Raw genomic sequence first — 16051 nt, 5'->3', positions numbered from 1 at the left:
GCTCCAAAAATGTAAATGATTACACTGAATGACTTCAAATGTGTACCCAGTTTGTGGTAGGGGCGTACATCACACTGCTTGTCACCGACATGTCCAACATGAGAAGTGTGGACGACAGACCAGCTGACTACCCAGAGGACCCCGAGGCGCAGATGGACTGGCTCTACAAGACCGCGCAGAGAGTTGTGGACTTCTGCTGGACGCCGCCTTGTCTTGAAGACATCAAGACAGCAGCTACTGCAGCAGAAGAACCACAAAATGGGAACCATGAGATCTACCCATACTGTACTTGTGGAGAAGGTAAGTTCTTAAGAGAATTATCATGACTGACCGGTGTGGACCCTAAAAGGTCCGGGAGTCCTAGGGGAAAGAACCAGGGGATCATGGGAGCCAAAGGGGCTGGGATTGGATTAAAGACTGTTAGAAGTCTGGATAGAAGACGGTTAATAAATCAAATATTTGGCTGGAACAAAAGCATGCACCCCTCAGCCACTTGTAGGGTAGGACCATCCTCCCTGGTATAATGTGTTTTTGTTTTTGTTACCTCAGAAAAGGTTGGAGAAACGATGATTCAGTGTTGCAGCAAACTCTGCGGGGGCGCTTGGTTCCACGAGAGCTGTGTTCAGCTGGCTGTTGCACCTAGCGCAGATGAGGACTGGTTCTGCAGTGAAGAGTGCCAAGAGGATGGCTCGTATGTGTACTGCGTCTGCAAAAAGAGGTCAGGTCGACAGATGTTTCAGTGTGCCCTCATGGACAAGTGTGAAAGGAGCGAGTGGTACCACGAAGAGTGCCTGACTACCTCAGAAAAGGCCAAAGCCAAGCAACGTAAGAATGTGGAAATCAGCGGTCATCAACTATTATATTACTCATATTTTTAATTAAATAATGATGTTTCCTTATGTTTGTGTGTTATAGCCGCATGGTATTGCTCAGGTGACTGCCTGAATGCATCACAGCCAAAGGACCACGTGCTGAATTACAGCAAAGCAGTTATCTGGGAGGGGCTGTACAACATTGCAAGACGAGATGCTGTGAGGGAGGGAGATGGAGAAGCCATTACTGACTTCTGGAAAACCGACGTGGTCCTGTTCTGGGGAAGACGGCACCCAAAGTATTTTATTATTGGGCATCACTTACTGACAGGTAACATTTTAAAAATGTCTAATGTGTGGGTCGCCCCGGAGGCTCAGCGGCTAAGTCGCTAACCATGTTAACGCTAGTCCTTATCGCAGCGACACAGGGTCGAATCCGGTTACATGCTGCCACTCCGACGTGCTGCCACTCCGACGTTCTGCCACTCCGAAATATCGGCACTCCGAAAGGGGGTCTATATTCCCCGTTTTTCACTAACCTCTCCCAACCCCCACGCCAAACCTAACCTCCCCCTATGCCTAAACCTAACCTCCCCCAGACCCTAACCCAAAACCTAACCTCTCCCACCCCCACGCCTAAACCTAAGGTCGGCATTGCGGCTTCTAAGGTGAACGACCGCCAGTCCGAATGATGGAAGTTAACGTTCGGAGTGGCAGCATGTCGGAAAGGCAAAGGAACCCCGTCGAATCCGGCCTGGGCACTGTGCTGCATGTCCTTCCATCTCTCTCTCTCCCACATTTCCTGTCTTTATCTACTGTCCAGTCAATAAAAGCAAAATGCCATAAATGTATTTAAAAAAATGTATAATGTGCTTATTTAAAAGACTAGTTAATGTTAGATTAATAGCAGTTTTTGTACATTAGGGATTGAGGGATTCTATCCCGAACGAGTCAGAGAAGACCTGAAGTGGAACCGTGTGGCCAATCTGAGTGGCCAACCGGGAGGGAACATCGGCTTAGACCTTGTCAATGAACTTCAGAACAATGAATTCAAAGGTAAGCATTTTTTTTGCTAACCTTTCATACAGATACTACACATTATGTACAATAAACACAAGGTTCATCAAGGTTACTAATAGGATGTTACAATGTAACAACTGAAATGTGATTCCCGAACTGTGACAATAGCTTAGCTGAGTAATAATGAATGATGATGTTTTGCAGACATGGTCCTGCGATCGAGGGGAATGTATACCGACAAACAGATAGACCGATGTGCCCAAATGACAGGTTCATTTGGAAAAGTCAAGTCAAGTCAAGTCAAGTTTATTTATATAGCCCTAATTCACAAGCATGTCTCAGAGGGCTTCACAGAAAGTATGTCTAGCTGATTCTAGCTAACACACAGTGACAAGAATATACAGAATAAAGATAACATTTGAACATTTGAAGAAAGCAGGAGAGTGGAGGAGGGAGGAGAGGGGGGAGGTGGGGAGAAAATAGGAAATGTGGAGGAGGAGAGAACAGAGGAGGAGAGATGAGGGTGCAGGGGAGGGAGAGCCAGGGTAGGGGTAGGGTCTAGGGTTGGGGGAGGGGAGGGAGTAGGATACGGGCCCGGATTAGGGCGAGGGTGGGGAGAAATGGGAAATGTAAAGAACAGAGAAGGAGAGGGACAGAGAAGGAGAGAAGGAGAGGGTGCAGGGGAGGGAGAGCAGGGGGAATGTGAGAGGGAGGAGAGGGCAGAGAGGAGGAGAGAACAGAGAAGGAGAGGTGGGAGGGCGCAGGGGAAGGAGAGCAGCGGGAATGTGAGAGAGGGGAGAGGACAGAGAGGAGGAGAGAACAGAGAAGGAGAGGTGGAAGGGTACAGGGGAGGTAGAGTAGAGGTAGGGTCTAGGGTGGAGGGAGGGAGTAGGATACGGGCCCGGATTAGGGCGAGGGTGGGGAGAAAATGGGAAATGTGGAGGAGGAGAGAACAGAGAAGGAGAGGTGGGAGGGTGCAGGGGAAGGAGAGCAGGGGGAATGTGAGAGAGGGGGGAGGACAGAGAGTAGAGGTAGGGTCTAGGGTGGAGGGAGGGAGTAGGATACGGGCCCGGATTAGGGCGAGGGTGGGGAGAAAATGGGAATGTGGAGGAGGAGAGAACAGAGAAGGAGAGGTGGGAGGGTGCAGGGGAAGGAGAGCAGGGGGAATGTGAGAGAGGGGGGAGGACAGAGAGGCAGAGAAGGAGAGGTGGGAGGGTGCAGGGGAAGGAGAGCAGGGGGAATGTGAGAGAAGGGAGAGCAGGAAGTGGCAGGGATTCAGGAAAATAGGGGAGAAGAGGAGAAGGAGCAGAGGGGGGGAGAATGAGGAGAGAGCAGGAGAAGGGAGGGGGGGCGGTGGGATGTGGGGGAGGAAAGAGCATGGAAAGAGAGGAGAACAAGAAGGGGGAAGAAGGGAAGAAGCGGGGGAAGGGGGAAAGAGAGGGGGGGGGGGAGAAGATCAGACAACTGACTACTCTAAGCATTAACCAGAGCTAACTGGGGCATAGTATCTATGAAAAGAACTAGATCGTCTGTTCCAAAACTCTGGAATCGGACAGTCTGCCACGCACCATTCTGGCTCAGCCTCGTACCAAAAAAAAATCAAGGCCGACATTGCCAAATTCGTCCACGAGTATAAGAAGGAAACTTTTGCCTTTGGAACACTTAATTTGAAACAGCCCGAAACCTTTTCAGGCTGTTCACCTTCTTTCCTGGGAGGATCCACAAGGGCTTTGAGAATTTCAGCTACCGCCAAAGCATCAAGGATCCAAGGAAGATGGGGAGAATGATAAGGAGCCTTGCTGAGCAGATGGATGACTGGCGGAGTCTGTCAATAGGATAAATACTGGTGAGATATTAGAATAGGAAACACCTTTGTCTCCATTTAAAATTAATATTCATGTAAAAGTAGGTTAAAACTCGTAAAGTACAGTCACAAACCTGTTACTGCACTGCAGAATCACACACACTGCAGCAAACATCTGTCCTGCATGCTGCTCCAAGTGTGTCCCTGCCCATTTCAGGTATGAAAAGGGACTCCAATGCCAGTCTCCTTATGCATTGATTCTGTTTGGCCTGGTCAATGAGCTTGATCATGCTGGAATCCACATATCTGGAGTTGCATGATCTGCTATATATGTACATGGTGGCTCTACCCTCTGCTCCATCACGGGAACACCGTCCTACCTCCTGCCAGTAGTTGAGGATATTCTTGGGTGGTCCCCAGTGTACAATCCTCCGGATATCCTCAACCTGCACACCCATTCCAAAGGCGATAGTGGCAATGACACATCTGATGTGGCTATCGATCTTTGGGAATGTGGAGAGTATCCTCTGCTGTGTAGTCGGATCAGTGTTCTTGACAAACATTTCTACCAGCTTATTCTCCACTTTGCGCTCCCCACCATTCCAAAAGCCATCTTGAAGCCCCTTATACAACTGCCGGTAAATTTTGCTGACTTCATTGGTGGTACTGTGTAGAATGGAGACATAAATTCATAGTACCAATTATGATTATTCGGTATAACAGTGTGACTACACACATTTACACAGTACATTAATTGAGGGTGATTATTTTATTGTATGTATTTGATTGCTTTTGATTACTTAATTTCAATTAATAAATCACCAATTCCTATTCCATGCACCCTTATTATGAAGACTTACTTGCAGTAAATGATGCTTTTGGGTGCAACAAGCCCAAACTCTCTCAGATCGGAGATGAGCCAGTCCACTTCTTTGGAAAAATTGCCTGAACAGTTCACCATAGAAAGATGTATGTTTGGCCTGAAAAAAACAGGAGAAATTATTGAAAGATTGTTTTCATTTTGACAGTAATCATTTTTTATGCTTGATAGTGTACAGTATGTGCTTACATACCTGTCAGGTAGGGCAGCAATTATTTCCACTTTGTCCTTGGTTAGGTGGAATTCCTGAAGCACATCCTCCACCATGCTCTCTGTGACTGTTGCTGTTAACAGCAACAGCGGACATGCCAGAGCACAACAGACACGGGGTACCTTCAAATAAACCTCCCTGAATGTGTATCCCCTATAATGGACAATATGATTAGGACCAGAGAGTAATATTTTTAATTTGTTCAGAATACTTGTGTACCGTAAATTTCGGACTATAAGCCGCGGCTTTTTCCCCGTTTTTTGGCCCTGCGGCTTATATAACGGTGCGGCTTATCTATGGATTTTTTCGGGAAAAAAAAAAAAAAAAACGGAATTCTCTCTTCTTTAGCACTCTTTCTAACTATAAATCCACTTCTGTTTTAATTTCCTCTCTTGCCCTCTTTTCACCACACCGCGGACACTGTGTGCACTGTAAAAAAAAAACAGGTGGTGTTGTGTTATGTTGTTTTGTTGAAATGTTAATAAATGGGAGCTTCCTCAAACAGCCATCTCTTTCCCGACAATCCCCTCTGTGCATGAACCCTTACATATGGTAATTAAACATTAAAACACAATTAAAAAAAAAAAAAAAAAAAAAAAAAAACATTAAAACACCTGCGGCTTATAGTCCGGTGCGGCTTATATATGTAACAAACAGGCAATTTTGCTGCTGCGGCTTATACTCCGGTGCGGCTTATAGTGCGGAAATTACGGTACTCATACTAACCATGCTGTTATGCAATGTGCTTCATCCACAGCAAGAAGACTGATTTTGTCTTTGGTGGACTTGATCCACGACCACCATGGCTCCTCGAAGAGGCATTCAGGAGATATAAATACAAGTGTCTCTTCTCCTTCCAGGACACCTGTCAAAAAGATCAGAGGATGAGCTATCTCCTGTGATTGTTAAATCTTGTATATAGTTATATAGGTATTGCATATAATAAAAATGTGTCTAACATACTTCTCATTGTGTCACTGTCCATGCCCTTCATTACTGCAGCCGCAGACACACCCTTGGCCCTCCAATTATTCACCTGGTCCGTCATTAATGCCTTCAGGGGGCTAACAACAAGGACCAGGTGTTTCATCCCAGGGCAGATCTATGAAAGACATGCATAAGTAATGCTAATGTGTCCTTTTCAACAATGGAGCTACAGAAAATTACATATTGATAGAATTAGCTTTAAAGATAAACAATGGAAAATAGGGGACTGCCCCCTAGTCCGACACCTCACGGTTTTTGGTTAGGGTCTGGGGGAGGTTAGATTTAGGCGTGGGGGTGGGAGAGGTTAGGTTTTGGGTTAGGGTCTGGGGGAGGTTAGGTTTAGGGTTAGTGAAAAACGGGGAATATAGAACCCGGGGAACATAGAACCCGGGGAACATAGACATGATCCCCTGTCCAATGCCTCTTTTTTCGGACTTGTGAGGTGTCGGACTCGTGAGGTATCGGACTAGTGCCATGGCACCGGAAAATAGGGGAAGCTATTAACAAAATTACTGTAATAATCACATGGCTGGCTGTATGTTACTTTTTTAAATAGGGGACTGCCCCCTAGTCCGACACCTCACGAGACCGACACCTCATGGTTTTTGGTTAGGGTCTGGGGGAGGTTAGATTTAGGCGTGGGGGTGGGAGAGGTTAGGTTTTGGGTTAGGGTCTGGGGGAGGTTAGGTTTAGGGTTAGTGAAAAACGGGGAATATAGAACCCGGGGAACATAGAACCCGGGGAACATAGACATGATCCCCTGTCCAATGCCTCTTTTTTCGGACTCGTGAGGTGTCGGACTCGTGAGGTATCGGACTAGTGCCATGGCACCGGAAAATAGGGGAAGCTATTAACAAAATTACTGTAATAATCACATGGCTGGCTGTATGTTAGTTTTTTTTTTATAGCTGAATTGGAGACATGTACTACCGGCCCCACAATATTTTTAAAAAACATTAATAGAAACACATGACATTAAAAACATTGGCAAAGTCATGACAGATTGTAGAGTTTAGTTACTTTACAACAATATTATTCAAGTAGTACTTCAAAGTATTCATCAGTAGGGAAATAGTAGTAAAAATCAGGCTTATTACCTTGTCCATTAAATTTCCAAAAAGACCAAAGCACGCACTTTTCCCATATCCAGTTGGCAGGACAGCAAATACATTTTTGCGGTATACCAATGCTTTTAAAATTGCCTTTTGTTCCACTTTTAATGGAAAAGGTGACACCTCTTCAATTAACTTGTCGACATCCATATTTCTCACGTGGCGAGGGCTTCTGACTTCATGTGTAATGTGATTGATATAGCGGTTCCGACCGCCAGGGGCCGGAAGTGATAGCGAGCGCTATGTTTTTTTTTTTTTTTTTTTTTTTTTTTACCATTGACTTTTAATTTACAACTGTAAGGCAATCATCACAAGTGTATACAACTTCGTCAAGCATGAACAGACACAAGGCAGCACATTCACACATAATACAGGACAGACAGGGGGAAACACGAAAATAAAAAAAATAAAATACAATTTAAAATAAATAAAACATAAGATGGCTAGAGACTTGTTAAAGATAAATAGAGGTCTTTGGTAAAATTCGATTTAATAAATTTCAGGGACTTCATGTAGAGTTGGGTTTCATTAAAGTAGCAGGTAAAGATGGGTGGAGTTTTGATAAATTTGGCCTTATGAATAAAGAATTTAGCTAAGATTAGTAACACATTGATCATTAGGTCCAATTTTTTGTCTTCTAATATTACACCAAAAACAATACTATTATAATCAAGAACAGGCATTACTGTGTTTTTTCCATTTAACCAATTGATGAATTGTTTCCAGAACAGTTGGGTGTGAGAACATGAAACAAAAAGATGCTCAGTTGTTTCAATATCACCTTTACATAATATACACTCATTGCTCTCAAATCCAAATCTTAATCATAAAAATTCACTGGAAGGGTAGAAGTCATTCATTATTTTGTAGTGAATTTCTTTTGTTTTGAGTGGAACTGGATATTTGAAGAATTTTGTTCTCAATCTACATACTGCTGGTTTGTCAAAAATATTCAAAATATTATTTCTACAAGAACGGGCAGTGTATAAATCATTTGTTAGAATAGACCTTGTGAATTGGTTTGAGCACCTTTTATCAAGAAAATGTATTCCATTGATAAAAAGAGTGCTGAGATGAGAACACAACAGAATCTAGCTGTGGCCGGACTGGATAATGATTTAAGCGATGTTCTGTTAAATCCTTTCGTTTTTTTTGTAATTTGTTCTTTGCAGTTGCTGCATTTTGGCTCCGACATCGCGAACACGAAGCCTGCCTGCGCTTCCAAAACTCTTCTGAGCGCTTGAGCGCATCTTACAAAAAACTACAAAAGACTACAAAAGTGCCACTTCCGGCCGCCACGTGGCGGCCGGAAGTGATAGCGAGCGCTATGGTTGCTTTGCGCACCACCCATGACAGGAGCGCAGAAGAAGACGAGTGTTTGGAGCTGATTCATTTTGAAGAAATGACACCCGGGTTTCAGTGAGGGATTAAACATGTTTATTAGTGGCGCTATTGTTTCTACATCATGCGCGGAGGTTCGCACAACCCTTTTCGCTCCGTAAGTACATTTGAAATTTAATTTGCGAAACTTTATCGAGTAGTTTGAAAAATTTTGCAGACGGAGCGACCTGTGGACGCTACATCGGCGGTGTACTAACAAGGGACTGCGTAGTAGCGTAAGCTATGTTAGCAGTCCCGAAAGGGGCAATAAAAAGGCTTGCCTATAAAGATGAGTTTTTAGAAGTTGCTTAAAACACCCCAAAGATTGAGCAGATCTGACAGATTGGGGGAGTTGATTCCAGAGGGTTGGGGCTAAAACAGAAAAGGCACGGTCGCCTTTAGTTATATAGTTGGACGATGGAACAGATAAAAGGCCGAGGTTTGAGGAGCGGAGTGGTCGAGAGGTGGAATAAGGGACAATGAGCTCTGAAATATAATTAGGGGCGAGGTCATGCAGGGCTTTAAAAGTAAACAGGAGGATCTTGAATTGAATTCAGAATTTTACAGGGAGCCAGTGAAGAGATGCAAGGACAGGGGTGATGTGGGACCTACGGTTTGTTCTGGTTAATAACCTGGCAGCTGCATTCTGAACCAGCTGTAACCGGTTCAGGGCAGCTTGACTGAGGCATGAGTAGAGGGAGTTACAGTAGTCTAATCTAGAGAAAATGAAGGTATGAATTAGGCGTTCAAGATCTGAGAGAGATAACATATGTCTGATTTTGGTAATGTTTCTTAACTGGAGGAAGCAGGACTGGACAAGTTTAGTGACATGATGGTTGAAATTCAGGTGTTGATCGAAGATGACTCCAAGGTTCTTAGCAGTCGGACTGATATTTGGCTGAAGTGGGCCAATAAAAGGATTGACTGTGTTAGCAAAGTTATCTGGGCCAATTAAAATGACTTCCGTTTTGTCAGGGTTGAGATGAAGGAAATTAATGGACATCCACTCTTTAATGGAGGCTAGGCAGTCATGGAGGGAGGACAGATGGTTCACGTCATTAGGATTGGCAGAAAAATAAATCTGAGTGTCGTCAGCATAACAATGGTAAGAAATATTTACAAAGCGGCTGAATAAAATACCCAAAGGAAGCATATAAAGTGCAAAGAGTATTGGTCCAAGGACCGACCCTTGAGGCACTCCACACAGCAGGGGAGCTAAAGAGGACACAAGATTATTAAGACAAACATTAAAAAATCGATTTGATAAATAAGAGCGAAACCAATTAAGAGCTGTACCAGAGATGCCAACCCAATTTTGCAGCCTATCAAGTTAAATGGCATGGTCAATGGTATCAAAGGCAGCAGTTAAGTCAAGTAAAATAAGGATAGAATATTCACCTTTGTCAGCATGCATAAGAATATCATTGGTTACTCTAAGTAATGCAGTCTCGGTACTATGTCTCTTTCGGAAACCAGATTGAAACTTATCAAAAATATTATGACCTTCTACCAAATTTAGGAGCTGATCTGCAACGACCTTCTCCAGGACTTTAGAAATGAAAGGTAGCTTCGAGATTGGTCTGTAGTTCTCCAGCTTGGAGGGATCAAGCGTGGGTTTTTTGAGGAGTGGCTGAATACTAGCAGTTTTAAAATAATCAGGAACAGATCCAGATGAGAGTGAGAGGTTGATTATAGAAAGCAGACTAGTACCGAGAACAGGAAATAGGGATTTGAGAAATTTAGTGGGAACTGTATCACAGGGGCTGGATGAGGGACGCATATGTGATACAATATTGGAAAGGGACTGAAGGGAAAGTGGTGTAAATTCAGAGAGTAAAGATGGACGACTGAGTGTGACAGGAGTTAAGACAGTCTGGGGAAACTTAGACCTCAGATTATGGATCTTATCAACAAAGAAGGAAACAAATGTGTCACAGTCACCAGAGGAAGAATCTGTTTAAGAAGAAACCCAACTTCATTCCCCCCAAACATACAAATTCTTCCATTGACACCTATTGTAGATTGGTAGAGAGTGATGTCTCCCGTCTCTTGGGGAAAAAACGTGAGTATAAGGTGACCAATAATTTGACCAATTGCCAACGTTTGGCTCTTCAGGAGCTCAAACAGGATACCTCTGTGGTTGTTCAGTCTGCTGACAAAGGTGGCGCTATAGTCCTACAAGACAGGGGTGCATATATAGGTGAGATTAATAGACAGCTTTCAGATGGTGTTTTTTATGAGAAATTAAATGGAAATCCCACCTCTATTTTTAAAGACCAAATTCATTCTATACTTAAGGACTACTTTGAAACAGGTGACATCAACAAAAATGAATATGAATATATGAAAGTTGATCATCCGGTCACACCTGTCATATAGATTTTACCCAAAATTCACAAAAGCTATACCACCGTCCCACCTGGGAGACCGATTGTCTCTGGGATTGGTTCTCTTACTGAGAAGATTTCTTCCTTTGTTGATTACTTTTTGAAACCACATGTGTGTATACTTCCTTCTTATGTGAGAGACTCCAGTGATTTTATCCAGGTTTTACAAACCTTGCATGCGATAGACAAGGATTCGCTTCTAGTTACTTTTGACGTTGTGAGCCTGTACAACAACATCCCACACCAAGGTGGCTTGGAGGCCATTGAACACTTTCTCAGTCAGAGGACTATATATAGTCCCAGTACTGCTTGTCTGAAACACCTTGTTGAAATTGTGTTGACCAGGAATTTTTTTTTTAAGTGTTTTTATCTACAGAAATGTGGGACAGCCATGGGCAGCAAAATGGCCCCCAATTATGCTAATCTCTATGTCGGCCTCCTTGAAACAAATATTATTCTCAACCCTGATTGCAATCCTTTTCTATCGCATATTAAATTATGGAAACGTTATATTGATGATATTTTCCTTCTATGGTCCGGTTCTGCGACTGAACTTGCAGCCTTTCATGTATTTTTAAATGACAGTAGCGAACATTTAAAGTTTACTATGGCCTCTGACCTCTACCAAATGCATTTTCTAGATGTCACTATTCTCAAAACTGATGATGGTAGACTTGGTACAGATTTATACAGAAAACCCACTGACAGGAACTCCCTGCTTCATGCAGACAGTTTTCATCCTACACCTCTTACGAGAGGTATTCCTGTTGGCCAATTTAAACGTATTCGCAGAGTCTGCAGTTCAGATGAATCTTTTAAGTTACATTCTTCTGACCTTGAGTCACGTTTCCGACAGCGGGGTTATCCTGACCGGTGGATCCAACCGGCCTCACATAAATTTAGTGACTGCTCTCAAAGTGAGAGCCTCACAACTAGAGAGAGAAGTGTTGGGGATCATCGTCTCAACTGCTTAGTACAGTACAATCCTCTCGGTCGCCATTTTGAAAAAACGATCAGAAAACATTGGCACATTTTAAGCTCTGACTCTTCTCTTAAGAATCTCTTTTCTGTTCCCCCTCGTGTCGTTTACAAGAGGCCCCCGAATTTGAACAATTTACTTGTTAGGTCACACCTGCGACAACCTACACCTTCTAATTTTCTAACTGATATTCCTGATGGTAATTATAAATGTGGCAGATGTGCTCAGTGTAATTTCACATATAAATGTCACACTTTCAATCATCCTGTCACTGGCAAACGTTTCAAAATTAAAGGAATCATCAGCTGACCTCAAATATCATCTATATGATCAAGTGTATTTGCGGTTTGGCATACATAGGTAAATCATCTAGACCTCTGAAGACTAGGATTTGTGAACACCGAAGCGATATCAGAACTCAGGATTTCAAAAAGCCTGTAGCTGTTCACTTTTTCCAAGCCCAACACTGTATTTCTTCACTAAAATATAATGATGTCTTGGACTATTTTCAATAATGAAGACTACTTAACAGCCAACGCCCAGTCTCGTCATATGACAGTGCACGCCCCCTTTCTTTGAGGTCGTATAACCCATTCATTGTTAGGCTCGCCCCCTTTCTCTGATGCTGTCTCCTCACCCATTCACAGTTTACCACACGTGGCAATAACCAATCAGCCCAAGGTATTCCTCTCCAGCTGATCCCCATCACCTAATCAGCGTAGTATATCAGGGTCTATGTTTACTCTGTTTGCTATGTGATGTGTATGTGCCATGTGTCATTCTCAGTTGCTGATCATCATCGCTGAAGCAGTTGTTTTCGCCCCACCTCCTCCCCTGACCACCACCATCGTCATGACTCCTGATTGAAGAATTCCCTATGGGGGATTTCCTATCCTATTCTTCACTGACGACGCCCTCTCATCATCTCAGGAGAGCGTCATCATATCATGGAGTCATACGCCAAAATTAATTTGAAGAAGGGAATCTCTTGCACTTCAGCTCCCCCGCAGAGGGAGGACGGTGCTTCTCAGAACAGGAGGATATCACAGCAAAGGAAGAATCTGGAGCACATGGGTCACTGGTGAGAAGGTTTCTTTTTAATAGGCTAAGTGCACCAACGTTTGGACGCAACGCGTCTTCTTCCTGATGAAGACGCGTTGCGTCGAAACGTTGGTGCACTTAGCCTATTAAAAAGAAACCTTCTCACCAGTGACCCGTGTGGTCCAGATTCTTCCTTTGCTGCCAAAAATAATTTGTTGTATCATTAAAGCTTGTTATACTTTCTACTAGTCTCTCATTATTGAATTGGTATTGAACATGTGAAGGTTCCACCTAGAGGTGGTGACATTAACTCCCTCCTACTCAGGAGGGAGGCCTACTGGCTCTCCACTTTAGACACAGTTAACAGGGGTATGAATGAGTCTTTTGACATCAGAGCTTTTTTATAGCTGTTGTGTCCAGGTGTGGACTCTATATACTCACCTTAGTCCTTCTGTACAGGTCAATTTGTCCATTTCCCCTGGAGCTTCGCTCCCTTTAACACATTCACTGCCAGACGTTTTTTTTTTACTGTAGTTAGCTTCTGCCAGAGGGGTTTTTTGAGGATTCTGGCTCATCTTTCAAGACCCGAGGATTCTTTTCTGCTAAGATTTTGTGAACACACAATATCTCAAAAGAACTAATAGAATGTGTGCTTTCTCTGTCTAAAATAGTTAGTTTGTAGAGTTAGTAGTTATGTAAGCATTAGCAGTTGAATACATCATGGTTTCAGCGTCAGAAAAATTATTCAGAGATAAACGGCTTTTTGTGAAATTCGATAGAACAGTCACTTTAACCATTCATTTTTGGCATCAGTAAGACGTCAGACATCTAAACAATAGTTTTGAACAGTAATTTCCTCCATAACAGCAGGAAACCCCCCTCTGCTTCCAACTCCTCCCTCCGTGGGCGTTCTTCTTGGCTGCAGCGGCCGTCACAAGCTTGTCACCAGTCTCACTGCTTTGCTGCTGCTGCTGCCTGTCTGCGCGCGGCCGCTGTTTGAGGAAGTCTGGATGGACTCGCTCGCTTCTTGGAGTTTTGGTTGAGAGAAGCTTTTGCGATTCTGGTGATATTTATGCTGCGTGTTTCAAAGTGTGTTCCACCTGTAATCTATTATGCAAATTTGCAATCCCGCATCGCCAGCAATCAGCGCGAAAACGAAAGCGTTTTCCCCCATCCATTTTCATGAGAATGGCTGCTTTTTGCTCAGTATGAGCCAGAAGCGTCCGGCGAGCGGGGTAAGCCTTCCTCTAGTCAGGAGAGCACTGTCGCCACTTAGTGGCTCGGTGGAATGGGTTGTAAACGTTCGGTGGCTCCAATAATTATATAAGAGATGTAAAAGGGTTAGATGCACATCCCACGGTCAAAAAAAAAAAATCATTTTTTTGACGTATTAATACGTCATTGGCAGTCAACCGTTGGATTATTTTTGACGTATTAATACGTCATTGGCAGTGAACGTGTTAAACACCCCCCCCCCTTTTTTAAATGTAAAACTATTCATTTTATATGTATCTATACTGTATTTTGTATAGTCCCTGTGCCCTTACTTGTTGTCCTCCTGCATCTACCAGTGTAGGAATTATATTTGTAGGAATTATATCATTGATTAATAGTGTGGGCTGCTTTTACTTTACCTCACCCACTATTAGTGGTTTTCCTTTTGTGCTGGTTTCCTACTGGGTTCTCTTTTCTGCAGACCTTTGGTGACCCTTTGTGTCGCCCAGGCTGCTTATGACTTACTCCCTTGTGGTGAATGTGCGACCTTTTGAGAAAAACCTAGCTTAATAATAACCAGTTTTTAAACTTTATTTAGCCTTGAGGCCTACCCTGTCTCCTATTATATGTTTGGGGATTTGTTTATCCTCATTCTTAAATGTATTATTCTTGATTCTTCATTCTAAAATCATGCTTATATATTTCTACATTGTTCTGATCTGATTTACTGTATTGTATAGATCTGATTGTTCTGGGTTTGTACTTCAGAATTGTGTATATGGTCAGTTTTTTGCAGCGAAGCCTTTAGCACTCAATACTTATATTTAGACACATAGGTCCCTATCGTTGCATCGGCGCTGTTTCTAGGCCGAGCGGCTGGCGCAGCTCAAATCAGTGGGCGTGGACCAGCGCACTTGATATCGTCGTGCTGGCGCTAGACGCAGCCTCAACCATTACAACCACGCCTTTTAAGCGTAAAATTATGCACCGTCATGCTCATTGGATAACTGCAATAAACGAATCGCACGCTTGCCTTTTTAGCTCCAATTCCAGTGATCCCGCAAAACCAGACGAAAGCCAAACGCTCTGCCCCCCCCCCCCCCTCCCTTCATCCAGTCTGTCTGTCTGCATTATAGGCTATTATTCCATATTATTATGCTTCTCAAACCAATCTAACTGCAGTTTCAATACTGCAAGCATGTAAATACGCTACACTATAGCAAGATCAAAGTGAAAATAATGTACTAAACGCATCAGCTAGAAAAATATAGCCTATTAGATTGGTGAAAGTTTGTCCAGAAAGATATCGTTTTCTCTCCCCTGCTGCAGGTAGAATGATGCACATAAATATACCCTACATTATGTAAAGTCATTGCATAAATGTGTTTTTATTGTAAAACTAAATGTCAAGTAGGGCCAAGTTATTGGAGCGGACATCACAGTATAGCACATCACAGAAGCGCGTTCCGCTGTCACTTATCTAAATCACGTTAAACCCACAAGGGGTATATATAGGCTCAAGAGGACATATATGTTTCACATAGGGTGGTGTTTCATTTCGATGTTTTATTTGGTCCAATATTGAAATGTTCTACAATTGCAGGTTGTCTTACCATTACACATTATTTTAGATCTACCTTTTATATCTATTTCGGCTCATTTGGTTGCTATTTAGTAGCGAAATGGAGGACCCAATTGCATGCTGGGAGTGGACATTCACAGGCAGTAAACTTACAACTGCTATTTCCTATGGGAAGCTGGGTGCTGCTATGTGTTGTGTCTGTTTGAGCGAGGGAGTCAGAGAGAGAGAGAGAAGGGTGACTCAGAGGCAGAAGAGCACTGGCGCACTGAATAGGCCTGGTTTCAGAGAGAGACAGAGAAGGGTGACAGGGGAGAGGCACAAGTGCACTGGCGCACTGAATAGGCCTGGTTTTCAAAGGCGCAAAGCGCTAAATTTACGGCAGGTGCGAAGATAGCAGTACGCCGGTATTTAAGGCCGACACGCCCACTTTGGCCCATTCGGGGACTGCGCCACGCCCATTCGGCCGAAAGCGCATTTGGCAGCGTAAAGCCATATTGATATCGTCCCAAAACAGGCGCAAGGCACGTTTTTTTTGCGTTTAAGGCCCGTTTTAGCGCCGAAGGCTTGTGGGAGAATAGGGCCCATAATGTTTACACTGATTGGTCTATCTGTCTCTTGATTGGCACCAGTGTTTTCACCTG

Source organism: Poromitra crassiceps, assembly GCF_964638095.1.
Source record: "Poromitra crassiceps genome assembly, chromosome: 1".
NCBI classification, from domain to species: Eukaryota; Metazoa; Chordata; class Actinopteri; order Beryciformes; family Melamphaidae; genus Poromitra; species Poromitra crassiceps.
The sequence above is the reverse complement of the archived record's forward strand: the minus strand, read 5'-3'. Positions refer to the sequence as shown.